Source organism: Rattus norvegicus, chromosome 1, assembly GCF_036323735.1.
Source record: "Rattus norvegicus strain BN/NHsdMcwi chromosome 1, GRCr8, whole genome shotgun sequence".
In the NCBI taxonomy this organism is placed as follows: Eukaryota; Metazoa; Chordata; class Mammalia; order Rodentia; family Muridae; genus Rattus; species Rattus norvegicus.
In genome coordinates this window covers 49,130,524-49,147,626 of record NC_086019.1, presented here as the reverse complement: position 1 = coordinate 49,147,626, position 17,103 = coordinate 49,130,524, and the positions used below count along the sequence as shown (strand labels likewise).

Genomic DNA, 17,103 nt, shown 5'->3' with positions numbered 1-17,103 from the left:
AAAGTATCAAATTTTATTCTTACTATATACCTCTGTGGGAGAACAATCTATTACTATCATTTCAGAGCCGAGAACCTGGCTCATAAATTTAAGGTAATTTCACCAAAGTAAAACCAGCAAGAGAGAGGTCACCCGACGCCTTCTGCTTTGCCACCCTCTGTACTGCCTAGCAAATGGTCAGTGGAGAGGAAAGACCACAGGATAGCTACACTCACAACTCAGACTGAGAATAAATCCTCATGGCCTGAGTCCTGCCAGCCCTTCTAGAGGCCCACTGATATCGGCAAGCACAAGGACTCTTGAGACCTCAAAGCTAAACGAACACAATTCTACAAGGCCTTCCTGATCACACAACAGGCATCCAGTCAGACCATTTAGGTTTCACACCAAAGACCAATGGATCCTCTGGAATTGTCTAAGGAATGAATATAGGTGATGATGGTGTACCTAAGCATCAAGTCACAGTGATGTTCCACCTCCACTCCATGCTCCTGCTTCTCTTTTAGGCCAGATACCAGAAAAATTAACACACACACACACACACACACACACACACACACACACACCCCCGTCTGGATGGAGCTTCCTACTCTCAAGGGAGATAGGTGTGCAAGTTGTAAATGAGTTACATGTACTAACAATGAGAGGGCCAAATCCGAACAAACAGAGTAGCGGTCAACTTGTTCTAATTAAGATTTCATTAGAAAGCATTTAATGTAAGTTTTTAAAAAAGACTTGCTATTTTTATTTATGCCCATAGACTGGAATGAATTTATATGCCCCATGCTTTGATGCTCATGGATCCCAGAGGGCACGGGATTCTCAGAACTGGATTGTGAGCAGCCATATAAATGCTGGGAACCAAACCTGGGTTCACTACAAGGGCAGCAAGCACTCCTGACCACTGAGCCATCTCTCCAGCCCCTGATTACTCACATTTTTAAATTATTGAATCTTTGAAAATGAATAATTTTCCACTAAGTTACCAAAGGGATCGCAAACCCTGTTCTAAAGGCTAGAAGCCTTTGCTAAGCCTACAGTCATCCTGTTCTGGGATGACTGCTGGAAGGCAATGCTATATTGCAGGTGCCTTCATGCTATATGCTATGTTTAGGTCACACCACAAAGAAGGTGTTTCACATGCCTTCTAACCCCCAAGCACTAACTTTTCAGATAAAATTATGGAGCTGTGTGAAAACAACACACCAACAACAAACAGAAACCCTACTCACTGCCACGGAAGCGTTTTTACCTTATTTTCCTGCCTGTAATCATTTCTCCCAAGTTACCACAAATCAGAGATAAATGTCTAAGTGAATCAAAAGATCGTGCTGGGCCTTCTACACGGCCTGGGCAATGTGACCCCTCAGCTCCTGTTTGTCTGTTGCTCTCCATACAAAAACAACGGATTTCTCCATCCTAGAGCCTAGTGAAGAGCTTGGGTTCTTGTCAAAGGAAAGTGCTCTATTGGTCACCTCCACTTAGATACCAATGCTCTTACAGCACTGCCCTGCCCTTCAGTGCATCAGTGACACGTCAGGTTTCCGCTGGCATTTTCTTTTGCTTGACAGTTGTTTGATAGACCTAAGCAATCCACGTGACGCATAGATGCTAACCACAGAGAGGACTTAAGGACGAAGATGCATTTGTTTAATGTAACACTGCCCTAACTCTTATCCTAGGAATTAATGCCCAAGTAAAGGAACTACATGTAGCCTAGGTGCTAGTGAGAGGCGGCCAATCCTGTCTGCTGAGCTTATGGCAAGGACTCAGAGTAAATTCAAATCTCAGCCAATTTAACATGTAATGGAAAATAAAATTAAGTACTGCCAATAAGATTTCAAAAGTATGGGACACAGGAGGTTTGTCATTTTTACCTTCAAACCCTTCTGCTAGCTGGAAGACATTTTCTCCCTTAGGTCTCTCTTTATTAAAATGCTAGATAGTAATACGTTCTTTCAGGTACCCTATTATCTGGAACAATATCCTACACTAATAAAAATGTCTAAAAAGTACCTTCATTCACAGGGACCAGGTGGAACTGGTCCTTTTCCTCTGTGCTTTTAATTCTTTGCTCTCCTGACTATCTTAGATTTTTAGCATGTCATTCTTCCCACTATGCCTGCTGGCTTCACCCTATCCACACTGTGGCATTAGAGCACAACTCTGGCTTTATCTAGTCTACTGAATTTTGAGTTCAGTTCCACACAGATGACTACTATAACCTGAACCTCATCTCCTTGCGTTAGTACTGGACTCTGCAGGGGTGCTGTGGGAGTGGTGGTTCCTTACTGTCACTCTTTGTGGTGAAGGTTGAGTACCAGAGTTGGTCTTCTCAGCAGAAGACTCCTCTGAAACAGCCATACTCAGTGTCCACAAGGAGGTCAGACAGCACCTCCAGACTTTGCAAGTCAAATCACAGTTCAGGAAGGCTGAACTAAACATTGTAACTATCTTTCAACCCCACTGACTTTCCACCCGGAGAGAACCTAGACTGCCTTTGATACTAGAAGCAAGTTCTTACTATAAGCTTAGAGCTTAGAGCTTAGAGCTTAGAAGCAACTTGGAGCCTTGAACATTCTCAGGAACTGATTGGGGTTATCATCCAAAAGAGTACAAAGTATAAAAATGTTGCTAAGAAAACAAACACCCTCCACCCCCGAGCCCTGAGCCAGAGACGGCAAAGCCTGGGAGACACTCCATATCCTGTGGTTAGACTTGGCTCAGCAGTTAAGAACAGAGGACCTGGGTTCTACTCCCAGCACCCACGTGGCAGTTAACAATTGCTTTGCAACTCTGGTTCCAGAGGATCTAACAGCCTCTCCAGTTTTCCCATGACACTGTAGGCATGTGATGCACAAATGTACATGTAGGCAAAAACCTATATGCATAAAATAAGTATTTTTATCCAAAGCAGATGAAGAAACATCATGCTCTGAGACTTACAGACACCGTTAGGCAGTGTGCCTCCTCACTACTGCAGTGGCGATGGCACCCTGTATGTAAGTTCCACAGCAAGTGCTAGGGACTAAGCTTGTCAGCATTCGAGTGTCTTTGGACTCTCAAGGTCCTATTTCAGGAGGGTTCAGGCAGGGTTTTGTATATAAAACTCCCCGCTGAGCCCTTTGTAGCAACTTCTGCTGAGAAGACCAACTCTGGTACTCAACCTTCACCACAAAGAGTGACAGTAAGGAACCACCACTCCCCTGCAGAGTCCAGTACTAATGCAAAAGGCTCAATTATCTGACTGAGCTGAAGGCAGCTCCACTCTTCCAGTTGATCAGGCCAGGAAGCTCTGAGTCTTCTCTACCACACCTCAAATGTGAGGCACTCATCAATACTGCCAGTCTATAGCCACAACATATCCAACACCTAGTCACCTTTGCCACCAGCTTGCATTTCCCTAGGTAACTCCAGCAGCCTCCCTGGTCTCTCTGGCCCAGGCCACCAGGCCAGTCCATCTCCTTCCTGTACTCATAGAGACTTATGTCCCTCTCTCTAAAAGTACATCATTGTCCTGGGCATACCTGTCATCCCTAGGAGGATGATTCCGAAAAGCTCTATCTTGAGCCCTGTCCTAGTAGTTTTAACTGTCAACTCAACACAGCCTACAGAAAAGAATCTCTACTAAAGCCCTGTCCAGATCAGGCTGACCCATTGGTATGTCTGTGAACTGCCTTGATTGCTATCTGATGTGGGAGCCCAGTCCACTGTGGGCAGCAGCATTCCCTGGACAGGTCGGTGATCCTATAAGAAAGTTACCTAAGCAGTATCCATACTTTCTGCTGGCCTTCCTATCCTGATTTCCATCAATGATGGACTGCAACCTGTCAGCTGAAACAACTCTTCCTCTCTCTGAGCTGCTTTGTGTCAAACAAGTTCAGCACAGCAATGGAACAGACCTAGAACAAGCCCTGACTTCTCCAAACTTCCATCGGACGCACGCCCATGTCCACTTGACATCCGTCATCACTTCTACCTAAACATTCCCAAGTAAACTTATCTTTACAGAAACTCAAAGGTAGCTCTCTCATTGTAATGGAGAATTTTTATAAATGAAATCATCATTAATTCCTGCAGATAACTGCTATGATAATTTCTTCTTTTTTAAGGATGAATGAGCTTGAAACTTGAAACCATCACATTAATGATTCAGTCCTAGAAATAATCAGCATTGACATCTCATCAGCACTGTGTCCAGGCAGTCCCATTAAAGCAATGGCCTGTGTGATCCCAGTTCCCAAAGACTGCGTTAGGCCAACCTGGAAACCTGACTCCCCTCAGAGTGAAGTAAGTGTCTTCTTAAACAAAACAAAACATTTCTCGTGCACACACCCTGCAAGCCCAGCAAGGTCTGCCTGCTTCTACGGAGTCAATCTAGTCTCAAAAGATGCAAAAAACTAAATGTAATTTGAAAAAGAAAGGAAGGTGAGGGAAAGGAAAGGAGGGGGAGGGGAGGGGAGGGGGAGGAGAGGGAGAGGGAGAGGGAGAGGGAGAGGGGGATGGAAGGGAAGGAAAGGGAGGAATGGAGGCCTACGCCATGTTTCCAACTGTTAGCACACAGTAGGGCCTTGATAAAACACCTGTTTAACTATCAACAACAAACCCTCAGAGATGGTACAATGGTAGGTCCTGAGGAAATGTCTGCATGACTGGAAAGAAAAGACAACTCCTCAAGTAAAGGCTACACAACACCAACTTTTTCCATTACCAGTTTAGTCAAATGCCTTCTTTGAAAAGCATGAGCACCATTAAGACAAAATTCCTATGTCGAGTGTACACACCCTGTAACCATGAAATAGACTAAACACCATTTTCAAAGCCTGGTCCGTGTGCAGAGCTACCTGGGGTATTAAAGCCCAAGTGAGGGAGCCTGTATGCCTTTCGTGGTCTCCTTAGTGTCTTACTTACAGCTCCTCTAAGGAGTACCTCACAGGAAGGAAGCAGGGTAGGAAGTGGAGAGCCTCACCTTCTCACTTCATGCTAGGAACAAGACAGGTAAGCACCTGATACAGCAAGCGCCTGCTTCAGAGGGTTGTACGGACACTCAAAAGCACAGGAACACATCGTCAGCCGGCAAACAGTGGAGTTCAGTGGAGAGCAAGCACTGCTGCAGCATCTGTGATGATGGTCCCTGGCACCGCACCCTGCTTTCCATCTCACCCAGGAATTTTCTTCAACATTTGCTTACAGTTCTGCTACCTCCTGCTTACACATTATTTGCTCTCAAGTTCTTGCTAACTAAACTGGGTCCAGATGATCACATTATGCCAAACAGAAAATGCTATCACAATTTCCACAATCCTGCAAAAAAAATTCCAAATTATCAGCCTGATTTCCTTATCCTTTATATATTTATTTCAACTTTTCCTAAGTGGTACAATGTATGCTTTTTCATAACATGGAGATAACCAAGCTACAAAAGTAAAAGCAAGTATTCCAAAGTCTACTTGCTGGTAATAAAAAGACAGTACTTTTGAACAGCGTGAAATACTAATGAAAGGAAAGGGGGACATTATTACAAACGGACCATAAGCTCCACATGCCTTGGAAATTTTTTAAAGTTTAGAGTATCTAGAATGGACAGAATGTTGTTTGTCACCACTGAGCTCATTTTTACTAAGAACAATAATTCTCTACTTTTTTTTAACTTTTATTTTCACATGCATGGGTATTTTGTATGTCTCTGTACCATGTGTGTGCCTTGTACTTATGTAGGTCAGAAGAGAACATTGGATTCCCTGGGACTGATGCTGTGTGTCACCATGTAGGTACTGGGAAGGAAGGCCATCTCTCTAGCCAGGTTCTCTAATCTTAAAGTGTTGTGGTTTGCCCTGGAGTTATCTGTATTTCAATGCTAATTCCACTGCCCCAAGGACAGCTGCCTACTCAGGAATCAGGTGACTTCACCAGAAACGTCTCCCAATTGAATTTGTAAAATACAGGTGAGGGGCAGGTACAGGATAGAAAGAAGCCTGTCATTGGAGGAGAAGGAAGGATGGGTGGGAGAGAAGTTTGAAGGAAGAGGAGGAAACTAGAAAGGAGGAGACAGGAGGGGGAGAGAGGGAGAAGCCGTGGCAGGATGATGGAGGCTGACGTTAAGATTCTGCTCTGTGTATTTACAGGTTGTTATTAATGTTCTCAAGGGATGGATGGTACCAGGCTTTGTATGTTTAAGCGGGCAGTTATATCTTACCAATTGGGTCAAAGGTTACTGTGTTGTGTGTTCTTTTATGTGACAGTTTGAGTGTAGGAAAGTGTGTGGCGGCAGGAGACACTGGGCCGCCGAGGAGCTGGGATGTGTTTCTGCCAAGATACCTAGCAGATATCTTGGGATACTACAGTGCTGGGCCTAGCGGGGTAAAAGACAATACTTTTTTTATTTTTATATTTTTACAACAACATTAAAGTACTCTAGGTCCTTTCCGATTACTTCATACTACTCAAACTCTTAAAACAAAAATGATTTTTATTTAAATCTAATCTTTAAGAAGTATGCTGCAATGCACCATTAGAAAATATGTCAAGATGTCAGGAGAGTAGTTAAGACCTTTCTGCTGTTATGTAACCCAGTGGGTCCCATAGTTCAATGCTTATAATTTTCAGAGAGCTCTAAATCATTCCCATCTCTACAGCACGACAGCTGTTGCTCCAACCTTTCTGCTTCAGAGGACCTAAGAGGCCAAACCTGTTCGCACACCACACTGACTTCCGAGAATCTGCCCATCTTTACCTGTCCTGCTACCTGCTAAGGGTTTCGTTGTTTCTAAGCTGTGTTCCAGTTTTCGGACAGCTTCCTTTTTTGTCTTAAAGATAGCAAAGTGGATTTGTTTACTTATTAGTATTTTTTTTTTGAGATAATGTCTTAGTATATAGCCTAGGCTGGACTTCAACTAACAACTCTCTTGCCTCAGCCCACCAGGCACTTAGGATGACAGGTATGTGCCGACACACACAGCTTAAAGTAGATTGTATCTTTAAAAAATGAGAAAATTGCTTCTACTCCAAAAGAATGCTCTTGATAGGCTTCTCTCTGTTCTGGAATCTTTCCTGAGTAGTTCTCAACAGTTACATGGCAAAGGGGATTTTATTTAACGTGCATGGCTTTGCAAGCTAAGCAGCTATGGTCCCCTGTGCTATTTGCTTCTTAGGCACCAACACCCTGGGCTGTACAGATCCCATCTCAGCAGCTAATAGCCCCACAATTTAAATGGTATCATCTGCATCAAATGCAAGTTGCGTTTCTAAGGTATGATGAGAAATTGAAGCCAGAGGGGCATTTAGCCCACAGCAAGGAGTTCATCTGAGGCCAGGAGCAGGACAAGCATCAGCTAGAGCTCGAGCCAGGTCCAGCCAAAGGCACCAGACACAGTTGTCCATGCTCCAAATCTCTTCTGGCCTCTTCTCTGGCTCCTGGTGCTAGCATATGGATGACAGCTACTCCAAACTTCACACTCTCTTTCTTTCAAGGCCAGTGGAAATGAACAAGGTTCCCCCTGCTTGACAGGCTGGTCAAAGTTTCTCTATCTCACTGATCTGAAAGAGCCATCTGATGCCATTCACCGAGCCAGGAACACAGAACACCTGAGCCTAGGCCATCACCAGCCGTCTCACACTGGACTGCAGCCTCTGCAAGAGCCCCAGCCTCAGGGCAGGGCTTGAACGAAGGGTGGTGAAGGCTGGACGTCTTGAACAACAGAGGTACTGTACTCCTAGCAGAGAAAATGAACAAAAGCTGAGGAGACTTCTAAATTAATTGCTGTGAGAACTACTCTGATCCCACTAACATCTTGTCACCACCACACAATTTAACAAACCAGAAAGGGTACTACTGCTTAAACTGAAGATCTGGCTTTGAATCCATTCTCTGTAAACATTTCAAGGATAGACCCATATGTAGCTCACAACAGTGCTCCTTCGTGATCAGAACAAACAGAAGTAAGATCAGGACAAACCTACAGTGAAAGCAGGCAATCTTTGTGCTTTCTGTACTTATGGTTTGAATGCATGAACAACGTGGAAAAGGTGCAGAGGAAAAGGTCCCTCCCTCTTGCTCTGCCTCCACGAGTCCTAATTCCCTTTGCAGGGACAACCACTGTTGCTAGTCTCTTGCACAACCCCTTCTAGAGATATTCTCTATATACAGAAACATGAGCACAGATTCCCTAGGAACAAACAGTGCCACCACTTATTCTGTACCTTGTTTTTGAAAAGATATATGGGAAAATGTCCAATGTAGGATGGAGAAGCTCTCCTGCTGGATGCTCAGTCTCAGGACCTGAGCCTGCCTGCTGCACTCCATGCCATCGGATGACTCAAAGCTCCCCATGAGCAGTTGGCCTCCCTTCTATCACAAGTAATTATAACAAAGTAAGAGCTGTACAAAATGAGGGTCTCAGGTAAAAAAACTCTGGCCTTTATGGAAAACTGTATCGGTATTTTACAAACTGATTCTAGTAAGATACACAGGGGCACCTCTAGGGCACTGGCACTGCATTTTGCACAATGGCTCTCTGAAACTATAAATTGATTCCATCAAGGACCTTTAGGACAGGTAAAGCTACACCATGGTACGTTCTTCTATAAAAGTAGGATCATACAGAAACCTAGAAGAGTGTAATAAAAGAGTCTGTGTACTATGCTGAATGGACAAAATATCTGCTAAATACTGCAAAAATGAAAAACATTAAAATGGGTCTAGATAGATGTCTGCATTTTATAGCACTTGTTGTTCTTGCAGAGAACCCGAGGTTCCGGTCCCAGAACCCATGTGGCTACTCACAAGAGCCTGTGACCCCAGTCTCAGGGGACACAACACCCTCCCTTTTCTGTCCTCCGTGGGTACTGGTACACACATAGTACACACTCACACAGCACAGACACATAATTTTTTTTAAAAGTATAAGACATGATACAACAGTTTTTACCACATAGTCAACACTCGATGAGTTTAATTTCTAGACATCATTTTGATCCAGAAAAAGAAATATTTTAAGAAATACAATCTTAACACCATAGTGGCATGAACAGGATATTAACCAACACTTGGTGCCCTGTGTAGTGCTAGACAACTGGCAGGCCCAGGTCTCGGAAGACACAGCAGACTTACCTCCTAATTTAGCTATTTTTAGTGTCAATAAATTATTTGTAACCAGCACACATGAGCTGTAAAACAAAGTTGTTGGGGTTTTTTTGTTTTTTTCGTTTTTTTTTTTTTTTTTTTTTTTTTATGTGACAAATCAGGTAATAAGGAGTACTAACTCTGACCAACATTCAGACATCTAGGACAACCTTCCTGTCTCCAATACATAGGCTGTGTGCAGTGAAATTCACAACACAGTTTTTGTGTAAGTATCAGGAACATTCTAGGCACCAAGGACGTTTGAGAAGTATGTGTACAATCCTTAAAGACCCCCAGTATTAACTGGTCAAATCTGAACATCGATAATCTCAATCTGTCTACTATGCTATCAAACTTGGCTGGAACAAGCTCACTGGGATCGTTACAGGATCACTTTGCAGACATACTGCAAGGCAGTCTGGACTCAGAGTTAGGACAAATAGCCAAGGAGTTGAGTTCACATCCCTGGCAAATGCTGATGCCACACCACTGAGTATTTTTAGATACAGAACAGTTATGTAACAGAGCTGTTTCAGTGAAGCAATGGGTCCTTCTTGAGAGAAACCAATAAAAGTAATCTCAAATCAGTCTCCCAAAGCATCTGCCTGAATATTCTTGAAGCAAAATAAAACACCTAAAATTTTTATGTTAATGATAAGAAATACTCTATACTATAAGGAAAAACAGGTGGGGCAAACAGACTTATCTACAGATAACTTCTAAAATCAGGATGTAGTTGGTACAGACTCTTTTAAATGGGCCTGTGTGTTCCTTATTAAAAAGAAAAGTATGCAGTAAAGAGGGAAGTGACAATACGAACAGCTACTTTTTAAGCTGTCAGGACAATCTCCTTCCATGCTCCTCTCCAAAGGAAATGAAGGCTAAACACTCACAGTGCACATGCTAACTTTAAATGATGCTAAACACTCACAGTGCACACGCTAACTTTAAACACTCACAGTGCACACGCTAACTTTAAATGATGCTAAACACTCACAGTGCACACGCTAACTTTAAACACTCACAGTGCACACGCTAACTTTAAATGATGCTAAACACTCACAGTGCACATGCTAACTTTAAACACTCACAGTACACATGCTAACTTTAAATGATGCTACGTGACTGGCATCCCTGAAAGAGAGCCGCTACAGGATTTGAACAGCAAGCTCTAATTTAGGGATTCACTGCCAATTCAATGAAGTAGTACGCAACCCTACTAATTAAGGAAAAAACAAAACAAAAGCAAAAATTAGGGTTGGAGAGATAGCTCAGCAGTCAAGAGCACTAGCTGTTCTTCTAGAGGACCTGGCTTCAAATCGCACATGGCTCAAAACCCTCTATACCTCTAATCCCAAGGAATCTAATGACCTCTTCTGTCATCTTTGGGCTCTGCATACAAATGGTACACAGCCTAACATGAAGGCAAAACACACATGCATATAATACAGGAAAAATTACAGGAAGAAAGGAAGGAAGGAGAAGACTCACTAAGAGACACTGACAGTAGACTAAATAGGTTAAGTTACTGTCTAGGGACTTACTACTTACTTACAAAGGACAACATACTATGATCACTGAACACTAAAACATACAGTACTTGAGCTTTTTAAATTTTTTCTAAAATCTATAGCTAAACACAATCCAGTCAACTACTCAGTGACTCTGGATACCCATCAATGGAACTTCGTCCAATACCGCTCTGCTGGAAACTGCCCAACACACAGGCTCCCCTGGGAGCTCCAACTCAGGACCACCTCAGGAGAGCTTGGAGAGGAACAACTAGATGGTAACGAGGCCTGATTTCATCACGGGAATTCCATGTTGGCTGGTAAGATGGCCCAATGGATGCATGTGCATGCCTTCAAGCCTAATGATCCCCATGGCTCAACAACCTGGCAGAAGGGGAGAACAGACTCTGACCCCTACAAGTTGTCCTCTCATCTCCACACGCTCCATGGCGCGTAAACCTGGGTGTTTGCACGTGTGTGTGCGCATGCACACACACACACACACACACACACACACACACACACACCCCTAAATAAGTGTAATTTTAAAAAATGTTTTTTAAGAATTCAGGGCTGGCAGGATGACACAGTGGGTAAAGGCACTGGCCATCCATCCTAACGAATCAAGCTCACTCCCTTAAAAAGAGAGCTGACTTAACCACTGAGCTCCACCGTGCACATGTGATGCTCCAATACAATAAATGCTATAATGAAGAATGCAATAGCAACTGTTAAGCATGTTGTGGTAAAAAACCAAGTTAAAGAAATAGAATTTAAAATCAGAAGTTCAAAAAGATCTATGGAAATTGGATGTGGTGGCTCTTGTTTATAATTCTAGCACTCTGTTTATAATAGTAGCAGGAGTTTTGAGAGTAGAGGTCATCTTCAGCTACAAGATCAAGGCCAGCTTAGGCTATGAAAGACTGTCTTTAAAATAAAGAAAGCTAAGCAAACAAAGAAAGTATAAAAAAAAATGAAGTGTGGAACTTTGTTGCAAAACAAAAAAACAAAAACAAAACAAACACACACACACACAAAAGCAATGTTTAACAAAAAAGGTGGGAAATAAGGATCAAAGACTAACAAGAAGTGGTGGGGAGGAATTGACAGGGATGACAGGACAGACAGACAGACAGACAGACAGACAGACAGACAGACACACACACACACACACACACACACACACACACACACACAGAACCAAGATGAACAGAAAATGAATACAAAGTGAAGCGTTAGGCCTGAGCACACTGTTAATTACACACCATAGTGGCTAACCTCTGCTGAGGTCAACTGTTTCCAGGGCAGGAACGAGGGGACAGAGCTTGGAGCTTTGTACTGCCCCCCTCACTGGATGGGTCTGTATGTGACCAAGGGCCATTTCACCTATGCAGACCTTAGAAGATCATCCTGATAACCTTCCATCCCTTCCAATATTGAACATCTAGGTGACCAATAACTGAAAAATGAGTATTAATGGATGGAATGCTCTCCTTTCACATAAGTTTCTGGTTACTGTTAATCACTCATTTTGTTACAGAACCTACATTTTCACCAATCTTATAGATCACTCAAAAGAATCAGTATCAACTTCAAGATTGATTCTTTTTTTTTTTAATTTTTTTTGCTTTAAAATTTTTTTATTTTTATTTTTTTTTCAGAGCTGGGGACCGAGCCCAGGGCCTTGCACTTGCTAGGCAAGCACTCTACCACTGAGCTAAATCCCCAACCCCTCAAGACTGATTCTTAAAGTGTATTTTATAATGTGCTATGTAGCAGTTCCTCCCAGATTAAAACCTTCCATTTTGGAGTGAATCTTGTTAAGAACGGGATGTTAAAAGAGAAGTGAAACATTGAATTTTGCAGGGAGGCTTATAAGAATCAGGAAATAAACAACTGGATGGCTTCAGGAAGTCCCTGAAACTGACCAGATGCACTAGATCACTCCCTCTCCTCTCTCATATATACAATTAAGGACTGATGAGAGACACTCTCAGACAAGTTGAATTGCCTGGAAAAAGAAGAATTCAGCAGAGCTGCCTGCAAGAGGCTCAGACCAACAGAGCTACCAAAACAAACCAACTTTGCAAGCTGCTGAGCAGCCTACAGGATGTGCAGTGTAGTGTAGATGTCAGTTCTATCTAGTGAGCTGCCACCATGCTGGAGTGGACTTCGGTGATACAGCTTGTCTTTGCATCATTTCTGCTCCTGTGAGCAACCCCCATTAAAACACACTGGCTCTTCGCATTGGACTTTGGTGGTCCGCCTACTTTGGTCCATTATCAGTTCTGAATCTGAGGCACATATATCTTTGTTTTAACATCTCTTAAGAATAGTGTCCCATAACACCCATTTTGAGATATACACTGCTTTTTCCATAAGAGACTGCCTACTCAGAAGAAGTTGAGGTTAGGGTCTATCAGTCCTGGAATTCTGCTTCAAGGCTCTACACCCTGACAACCAACCAAGATGGACAGACAGACACAGGAACGCCTAGTGCAAAGCTGGAGAAGCTGCATACAAGTGGCTTCTAATTGGTCAACTGGTACCATGTGCTAGAATGTCACCTGGAAGTTGCTATTTGCTATTTGTGGTCAATCTCCTGCTGGGGGAAGGAGGGGTACTTCAGTTAATATTTCAAAATCGAAGAATCAATTCTGACCAGCTGGTCCCAACAATCTATCTAGTCCCCCAAGGCTAGATCCACAAGACAGAAGCCTGAAGAATCTCGGCTAGCTTTAATGAGCCAAAGGCGGTAAGTTGAACAGCAAGTCTGACATCACTCCACAAAAAGCACGTCTAATAATTAGAAAAAAAAGTAAACTTTTTTTTATGTGCCAAGACCTCCTTAGCTTGAGAAAGGAAGAAAAGCTGTGTAATTTTAATAAGTTTAACTTCCAAGTTTGAAATTGTTAGTTCCATTGGAGAATATAACCAGGAAGGGATGAAAAACCAATGACCAAAGATTCTTTCTTTTTTTTTCTTTTCTTTTTTTCGGGGCTGGGGATTGAACCCAGGACCTTGTGCTTCCTAGGCAAGCGCTCTACCACTGAGCCAAATCCCCAACCCCCAAAGATCCTTTCTTAAAGAAGAAAGTGCTTGGGGCACTGCCACCAAGTTCCATCAATACAATCGTGAACAGATTCATTTCCTTCCAGGTCAAAAGGAAAGAGAGGGTGGCTGAGCAGACACTCACAGAAGGGAAAGAACCAAATGCTACTCTCTGATGTCACCTCTTCCTCCCTATTCGACATCAAAGATACTGTACTGAAGAGAAGTAATAAGCAGAGCTGGCAAAGCCCCACAGCCCACATCATGGGTGTTTCTCTCAGGGTCTCACCAAAGTCAGCTGTTGGCCTTCTCATATCCCTCAAGTACCCTGTAGTGCTTGTGTCCGAGCGTTCCGTTGAGGAGCACATAATCCTAAAATGTCACTGTTTGTGAGAACAAGCACAGTGACACCAGGAAAAAATGTATTTTTCTCCAAGTGTCTATGTTTCAGTCAGGACTTTTCTATGAATTGTGTATTATTGCCCAACAAGTGTAGCTCCTTGCCTTCCAATAACAGATCTCTAAATGGTTTTTTTTTTATACCAGGGTAAAGCAGATGTGTCATGTACAACTAACTCATAGAAGACATCTGCTTTCCCAACTGTCTATATAAACAACAACAAATTCCTTTATTTCTTATTACTCACAGTAACCCTAAAAACAATCCACCAAAGAAGTTCTCTTTGTAACTTCTAACTAACTGCTCACAACAAGGCATAACTCTCTAAGTTCTCCCCAAATGCCCCAAGTCTATTAAGTAAAGTGTGTGTGCCACAGGACTTACCGGTTTGCTTAAATAAAAGGAGGAATCTTTGTGGGTGAGGGTGGAGAGATTTGGAGCACAGCATTCACAAAGCATACTTAAATCTACAGACTCAGATGTGCCTCTAAGAATAGCTCCTAACACTTGCACCAGCTTTTAAAAGAACACCTTATGTGTTCAGTTCCAAATGCTGTGTCCTCCACATCCCCAAAACACATCCCTCTGCAGACTACAGAAAAAGTATGACAAACAGAACTGTGAGTGGCAAGAGAAGGGTTGACAAGCTAAAAGTCAGGCTCTCCTGGGGAAAGTTCAGACCAAAACAACTTTTGTGTGAGGGGGAAATGGGTGTTTCAAGACAGGGTTTCTCTGTGTGGCCCTGGCTATCCTGGAACTTACTCTGTAGACCAGGCTAGCATTGAACTCAGAGACCCATGCCTCTGCTGGGACTAAAGGTATGGTCACCACTGCCCAGCTTGTGTGGTACTTTTAAGATGTGTAGTCTCATAGAAACTCTCTAATTCAATCCACAATGTATCTAAGTAATAGCAGGACTCACTTCACATAAGTGGACAGTAAGTCAAGTAGAATGCCCAGCCTTACTTCCTAAATGGTTGAAAGTCCATTCCTGAGGAAAGCCGTGCTTTCTAAGTACAGTATGTGACTAAGGAGCTAAGGCAACACAATTAAGAGGTTAGGGAGTCATCATAAAGTTAGTGCAAAGTGAAAGCTACTTTGCTTGGCTTTGACCAACAAACCACAGAATGGGAGAAACCAAGACAACCAGGAGATCTAAGTTCTTGGGGGACTTCTCTGGGCACAGGATCACACCTTTGGTGTAGCTCTGCCAGCTGATGAACATGAGGACAGATGGTACAGCCTTCTCTCTGCTAAACCAACAGAACTGCTGGCATCTTGCTGGCTCACCCTGGGCATTTTATGTTAAGACCTGCAAGGTACATCACAGACAGTGTTGACACCTGGAAAGGCAATCTCTTAGAATGTTCTTCCCAGAGAAGCCAACATTTATATCTCAAAATGCTTCATAGAAGACAGACCTCCAACAAATGGTATTGGCCAAAAGCTGAGTATCTGACAGGCTTCTGTATAGCCTTGCCCATACAACAGCAGTGGATTCTGCCTAAAAGCATGTTTTTAGGAGAAGGCTCTCATTTCTAGACAAACAAAACCTTGACTCAGGAGACAGGAAGTGTGACTGGGGAGAACCCGGGTTGCGTTCCAGAGGCATCCCCAAGTCTGAAAGCAAAATAAGTAGATAAAAACCTTGACTTCATCAAAAAGTCAACAAATTTAACTCCAGTGATGGGCTACCCTACATACCTTTGGATGATGCCCGGCAGATCCAATATCTCACAGCACAGAAGTAATAGCTCTTAGTAACCAGAGGGTTTTTGTTTTGTTTTGTTTTTTAATTGTTAGTCATTCTGTGTGCTAGTGACAGACCCAGCTGAGGTGGTGTGAATAGGTATGGCACCCATAGACTCTCGTGTGTGTGTGTGTGTGTGTGTGTGTGTGTGTGTGTGTGTGTGTGTGTGTGTGTGTACGTGCCAGAGGGAGGGGCACTTGTAAGGTGTGTTGATATTCATCAGTACTGCTGACATGGCCTGACCTTCTGGGATAATGAGCAGTGATATGAACAGTGTAAGCTAAATGAAACCTATTCCTGCCCATGATGCTTTTAATTTCATTGCAATAGAGCCTGAGAGTCAGAGAAATGGCGAGAATCCTGTTCTCGTTTCTCATCATCCCTTGCCCATCAATGACCTCCATCTACAGTCATCTCTGACATTAAAACTCCCTATCCCATAACAGATAAAAGGACCAGGAAATTGCTAAGAATTGCACTGAGTTTTCCAAGCAGATATCTACTAGTCTAGTACTTGGAGTCTACACCTAGGAAGAAGTGGTCTGTATCAGTCTTCCTCTAGTCAGGACTGAATCTCATACTCTGTCTTCAGCCACTGACTCACTGAAAAACAATGACTCACAAACTACGGAAACCAACGGTTCCTATCGTGGGGCCTCAGCAGCAAAGAAAGGCCTGTCCTCTCTACACATGCCACTCCTTCCCTTGGGATGGTCACTCTTCTGGTACAGGCTGGGCCGGGTATAAGTTCACTTGGCTCCTTGTCCCCATTCTAAAGCTTACAACCCGGTTTCTATCTTTGGGCCTCTTCCCATTTAAGTATGTGGTTTTAACCTGTCCACTCAGAGAACTTCAGCCACAGCCTAAATGAGCCCTGCACGTTTACTTACTTACTTCCGCCTGGCTTCCTTTTTTTTTTTTTTTTTTTTTTTTGGAGCTGGGGACCGAACCCAGGGCCTTGCACTTGCCAGGCAAGCGCTCTACCACCGAGCTAAATTCCCAACCCTCTGGCTTCCTTCTTAAAAGTTTTAATTTTTTTCTGCCAAATTATAAACGCATACACTTAAGTATAACTTTCAATTAATTATACACTCATTCAACTACCACAACAATCACGATCTCATTAGCCCACAAACTCTCTTGTGCTGTCTCTGCAGTGTCCTGTAGGACCAGGACATCTATGCAATCACCGTGTCTGTTTTCTCTCACTTAGTCCACTGTTCTTAAAAATTCATTCAGATGAGTGCATGTATGATTTTCACATTTATTT

The 17,103-nt window shown here is 43.1% G+C and overlaps 1 protein-coding gene and 1 non-coding gene across 5 annotated transcripts in view; both read right to left on the bottom strand.

The window, feature by feature from the left end:
- The window catches only part of Tulp4 (TUB like protein 4), a 135,771-nt gene that overhangs the window by 70,636 nt on the left and 48,032 nt on the right, over positions 1 to 17,103 (bottom strand). The window lies entirely within an intron of this gene.
- On the bottom strand, positions 13,625 to 13,706 carry Trnap-agg33 (transfer RNA proline (anticodon AGG) 33). The gene has a single exon. It is a non-coding gene; the product is annotated as a tRNA-Pro (tRNA).